This window comes from Periplaneta americana, chromosome 7 (assembly GCF_040183065.1).
Source record: "Periplaneta americana isolate PAMFEO1 chromosome 7, P.americana_PAMFEO1_priV1, whole genome shotgun sequence".
NCBI classification, from domain to species: domain Eukaryota; kingdom Metazoa; phylum Arthropoda; class Insecta; order Blattodea; family Blattidae; genus Periplaneta; species Periplaneta americana.
The window spans coordinates 85,990,556-85,997,179 of record NC_091123.1 but is presented as its reverse complement, the minus strand read 5'-3'; positions in this window follow the sequence as shown (position 1 = coordinate 85,997,179).

Below are 6,624 nucleotides of genomic sequence, written 5' to 3'. Positions count from 1 at the left end.
ACAGATATTTCCACAATGAAGCAGCCTCTGCATTGCGCACCCATTATTATCCCTCTTTCAAAATCTAAATTACTATATCTGCAAAGTAGTGAGTTCATGCACTAGTAAGACGAGTGACAATTTTGCATTTTCCCGAATCTAGGTATCTCATGATATAATTATGTCCATTGGCTACATTTATATATGTAGCAGAGTGTCAATATGTGGTGGTAGAATTTATTATGGGTATTTCCAAAAAGTGTTATGGAACTAAATTAAATTTAACTCATAAAACTGACATCATTAATCACAACAGAAAAAAGTCACTTATCAGTGACTTTGACAGTCACATATGATATGACATATTATGATTTCTTCAACTTGAAAGATTTTCATTTTTTTTTTACTCCTTTCAAAAATAGAAGCTGTGAATTATATCAATGTTGCAATTAGTTACACTTCCAACCTCTTCTTCACTCTGTGAGTTTCAAATCAAAGTTGCAGAAATAATTGACCATGTGTATCAATAAATTAAAAAAAGGGGGGGGTATAGATTTTCAAGAATCAGTAATTCTGCATTTTAAACATCTATAGTGATTTTTTGTAAGGTTACGGGGTATAGCAAAATGCATTCTTATATGGCATAAATTATTTAAAAATGGATTGTTTAGGTGATTTTTAAATTCAATATATGAAATATAAATGCTCTTATTCATCTCTTGATTAAGATGATATTGCTGTAATCTGTATATTAAAAATAGGAACATAGTGGCAACACATTGTTTTCTGAAGTTCGAATTATGCAATTAACGTTAAATTTTAATCTTAAAATGCCTGAATTAGAAAATAAAACATCTTATTTTGTACCTGTAAATAACACGAACAAATATATGCCATTTACTGATGCTCACTATTTTTAAAATCAAACATTACAAAGATGTAACACTTCTACAACGAAAAGTCTCAATTTTATCTTAATATGGCTCTAAAAGTTCACATTGTAACCTTGTTGAAAATAATTACTTAAGCAGAGTTGTTCAAAAAGAATCTGATTATAAGTTTATGACCTTTCATGGCACAAAAAATACTGAGTATGTTACACACAGCATCATGATTCTGTAATATCTTCATTAACGTGGTTTTTCCTTAATGATGTTATTTCCTGGCTGTCCTACAACCAACAGTTATTGCGTTGCCTGAAGACTAAGCTGCACTCCCAAGAACGCTGGCCTGATACACCTGGCTACCAGGACTGGAGAGTGTTTTAGTCTATCTAGTCTGTGTTTGCAGGTAATTAAATTTTACCAGTATTACACGTGTCAATATGCTGAAGTGTATTTCAAGATGCAGTTATTAGTTTTTGATTAGAGCCACTATATTTCCTAAACCTAACTTGTGATTTTTATTTATTATGGAACTTAAAAGATTAAAATACAGAGTTTACAAGAGCAGTCACTGAAGAAACTAAGCAACAATATTCGAAAAGAGAAAGATCAATTTCTAACAAAGAACTTTTGCTGTGTGAACAGCTTTTACTAGAATGTCAAGAATGTGTATGTGCAAATAGGCAGCATTCCCAGTACAATCTATAGTATAGGTGTCAGACAACCTGTTTCAGAGCAAGTTATGGCTTTTGCTGCAGCCATGAAGCTCCTGTGGAAGCCACATATTGTACTTATGGAAGTGGACTATGGAGGGAGAAGACCTCAGTAGCTTGGCACTGTTGTTTTAACGCCAATTCCGAAATGATGTAATACTTCGTTCAAGGATCTTCATAATATTAATAATAATGTGCACTAGGGTGGCCCTTAGCTATAGGTAATTTTCCGAAAGTTAAAACTGTGCTGCTCCCACCCTCTTATTTTGTTCCAATCAACAAAAAAATAATCTGTGCAAATTTTCAGCTCAATCGGACAACTGCTTGGCGACCCTCAAACGCTTTGAAGTTGTAACATAGTATACCCAACAATTAATTCCATACAAAAGCGATATGTTCTTCCCTATCTCGACCATTTCCTTTTTTCTTCTTAGAGAAATTTATGTGAACATCCTGGAAACCCCAGCAATTGTTTAAAAATATTCTGAATGAAATTTCCCAAAAGTTAATTCGAAAAATTCCTGAAATAAGATGAAAATTTTAAGAAATATTAGGTTTTTTTAGTAAAGCACACAATTTCTACAAGAGAAACACATTTTTATTATTCTGATTTCAATATAATCAAAACATTATTTGAAGGAACGAACACTGAACATTATTTTTTTTTTCTAAGGGAGGATTACATAGCAGTTGGGTATTTTTTACGGTGTCTGGTAAAGATCTGTAAAACAAATTGTTTCTCAGTTTCATCTTTTGTGAGAATGTTTTTGTAACCCTGAATAGTTTGACTTCTCTTTCTGCAACGTCATCCACAACAACTATCTTCTCAAGTTTTTCAATTCCACTTTTGTAAACAGGATCACCCTTTCAAGTTGAAGGGTCTTTGTCGAGGAAATCGGTGCTGATAGAAAATCTCGTGAAGAAAATTTTAGTACCAGGAGTTACAAAAGACGAAAATTCAATATTTGTAAAGGAAGAAAAATAATTTTGGTGCAGAATGTACCTCTTCAGTACATTTTCTTCTTCTTTCTCTTCTTCACCTTCGTCCACTTCCAGTATAACTTGAGTCATATTTGATTTAACCGCTGTTGGAACATAGTCATGAAATAAGAATAGAGCCACAGTTTCGGGAACTAAATACCAGAGATGGTTGGAAAATTTATTTACTGCAGCCTTACTGATTTCTGGATCAATAGGTAATTTATCAGTTTACTCATGAATAGGAAATGATAAGGTGCTTTAAATGCTTCTGATGACCAAAATTAGGCTCGAACATACACTCGAGCAAGAAAAATAATTTATGTGTGCCTTGCTTCTCCAAATTGTTTCTAAGGTGTTGAAAAGAAATGCGATTTATTATTAGATTTTCAGTATCACTCCCGAAAGCTTCCTCATAAGTAAATCCCATTTCTATCACTGATTTTGCACTATCAAAATCTTCAGAGAGATGAGGAGTAAAAACCTGCAATGTACCTCGAGGTGCTGGAACTATTCCTGCTGCTGCGGTTGTTGCTCTTTCACTGTCGTCACCACCATCACTGCTTTGGCTGCTTAATGTTGAATCATCAGTTTGTGATGTAGCAAGCTGATTACATTTCTTCATAAGTCCTTTCTTTCCTGGCAGTTTCCTTTGCATTGAGCTTCAGTGCTTTTTCTTCCTTGTGTTTTAGTTTTTGATCTACAAAAACCATACAGCCTGGTCGTCCTTTTTGGCGCTGAAGCATTAAGAAATTCTTATCCTCCTCATTTTTATCTCTCCCAAAGCATCTGAATCAACTTCGTCAAAGAGATCGTCCACAATTTCCACAAAAATATATCTTTTTCTTTCCTTGCCTGTAGTTCTACTCAACTTTTTTCTGTAAACCCTTCCATTCATCATAGGGTTTGAATAACTTATCAATGCAGTGGTCAGATCTTCTAGTAGGGATTCGTGCTTTTCGCCAACAAATGGAAACTTCTTGAATCACCAGTGCTACATCTTCCTTTGTTGTAAGATTTACAACTCTTATATTGTACAAGAAAAGTCTTAAAACTTGTCGGTTCGAAAGTAGTTTGGCTCCGACGATTTGATTGGAGATGTAGCCAACAAGAGAGACATTAAAGTCTTCTTAACTTGTGTGACGAACTACATAAAGAGGTTGATGCCATTTTATAACTCTAGGAAAAAAAAGTCTTGTAAGTCACTTTACACTAGCAGTCAGCAGATCAGCACAGGCAATTTTGAAACAATAATTTGAAAATCATTCATCAAAGACAAGATCATGTTTAGTTACAAAATAAGTGAATAAAGCACAAAATGATAATAATAATAATAATAATAATAATAATAATAATAATAATAATAATAATAATAATAATATAGGTTTATCTAATAATATTGGAAAAATTGTTTTCTGGACTAAAATTTCAAAACTTCATGGTCGATGAGGGTCAGCTAGAAGTTGTCCGACTGAACTGAAAATTTGCACAGATCGTTGTTTTGTTGATTGGAATAAAATAAAGGGGTGGGAGCAAAACTTTTAGAAAGTTGAAAAATAAGGGCCACCCTAATGTGCACTGTAAGTATTACATTAAGGGTAGGAAAGTCGTTGAAAGTGTGTTATTTAAGATGTCATCATCTCGAAAACTTTTGAAGATAGACAAAGAAAACAATAGGTTGTCTCCACTGTATGAACCTTCTCAATAAGTTTTAAAGATGGGCAAAAAATCGTCGGTTTCCAGTTAGATGGGAAAACAAATATTTTGTGTTATTGATGACAAAATAACCTTCTGATATGTCGCAAAGACTTACTGCACCAAAAGAACAGAATCTGAAGACGCATTTCAGCACCAACTATGAAGATTTTGAATCCCTGAAAAGTGCGCAACATAATATACGAGTTGCAAGCTTAAAGTATCTTCTTTTGATCTTGGAAAGCAAAATCAAAGCCCAGTAAGTTCTGGCGAATATTTTATACCTATATTATACATAAAGTTAAGAAAATCGTAACAAAAATGGCTTTATTCACTTCTTACCCTGGATAATTCATCTGTTCAAAATTCAAGTAAAATAGCTAAGAGATATTTTAATAGTTAAAGCAAGTTCTATTGTTTTGTCTATTATATGTATATATATATAATTCAACTAACAAATATAGTTAATAAACATGTTACATAAATGTTCAGGTTGCAGTAACAGCTACCTGGGCAAGCTACAAAATAACAGAACATACATTTAAACATGGAAAGTCTTTTCAGAGGGGCAGTTAATAGAAGAATCTCTTGTTATGGCATCTGACGAAATATGATCCAACATAACAGCTGTCTGACATAGGTGCTAATCCTAAATTGTAGTACCGTACATTAAAAGAAACTTGAGGTGACTTCATGGTTTTCTTAATTGCTATGGATGAGAGCATGGAATGACAGACACTGCTCTGTGATATATTTTCATAAGAGAAGAACACAAAAACTTGTCTACAGTCAACGAACTTTCAAGGCTAATGCAGTTATAGGACACTACAATTAAATTCTTGGAAACTTTAATACAGGAAATGAACTTACCATGGGACAGATTGGTTTCAGTTGCTACTGACAGAGCGAAATGAATGTCTAATTGGTCTGCCATGAGTTCCTAATATATATTTGCATTTTCCAGCAAAAGCAGCTATGTTCGAAAACTTTGCAATAAGATTATGTAATGAAAGTTGTAACATGAGTCGTTATGTATAATTATTATATGTCCATGATCTGAATCACAGACAATTTCGAGCGCTGTTGGATAGTGATTATGAAGACATGTCATATTATACACAGGTGAGATGGTTAAAAAGAGTTGTACTGAAATGATTTCTTGAATTGAAGGAAGAAATTTTTTGTTTATGGAAATGAGAGGAGAAATCTCCTGAATTACATGGCTGCAGTATCTTTTTGCGATATTACCAATCACGCAAGGCAGAGAATTTATAATTACTCAATTGTTTGACATTATAAGGTCACTCCAAACTGAACTGACATTACTCCATTCACAAAATAAAAAGGCAAAGAATTTGTATCACTTCAGAGCCCTACAATCTTTGCAAGAAGAAACAGACCAAAACTTATTTTCAAAATATACACACCTATTGCGGAAATTGAAAGATAAATTTCAGTGCAGGTTCAGAGACTTCGCAAGTCTGGAAAAAACATTTCTCAGTTTTCTCTTTCTCTTATTCTGTGGATGTGTCGAAGATCAGGTTGAAACTACAAATGAATCTCGCTGAACTACAATATGACACAATTCTGAAGGACAAAAATTGAACACGACTTTAATGGAATTTTGAAGACAAATTTTCACGATTCCGAAAGCATGCTGTCAGTATGCTTGAAATACTTAACAATTGTTTCCACTTATGACATTGCTGAAAAGTAAATAGTGTCCCAAGTTAACACAAATGAACACTTCACAACTTTGTTGAAAATCACTTTTTCAAGGAGTTTGAAAAAGATTTGAACAAGATAATAGCCCAGAAATATCATCAGTGTTCTCCAAATTCTCTCTCAGCTAAGCTACACTTCATAAGCTCCTGCTGTGCAATGTTTGTTTTATGATATTCAAACAGTATTTCAGAAGTAGCAATGTTAAAAATAAGTGTATGTTGTTGTTAACACAATGCTGGCAATGTGCACTCTAAGTGACACTCTCTAACATTAACATTTTAAAATATATTTTAATTTTAATATCCGAGTGAATGTTAAGTGAATTTCTCAGATGCAGTTGAGAAAAACCACGCAAAATCTCATTCGAACTAGGTATATTACCAGGTATGCTTGAATTAAAAATGCTTTGTGAACGCCAGCTGGTTCATCTTGAGAACAATGTTTCCATATATTTCACTCCTGTGGTACTCAATATGCATGAGCGATCTTTCGGTGTGTTTCAAAACTAAACCAATATCATATCACAAGAACAAAATTTAAAAAATAAATACACGTAAAAAAATAATAAAACAATAACAACTAAACAGGTTTAACACTGGATTAAACTACAACCGCACCAACAGTAGCTATATAAGAAAACATAAACTCTG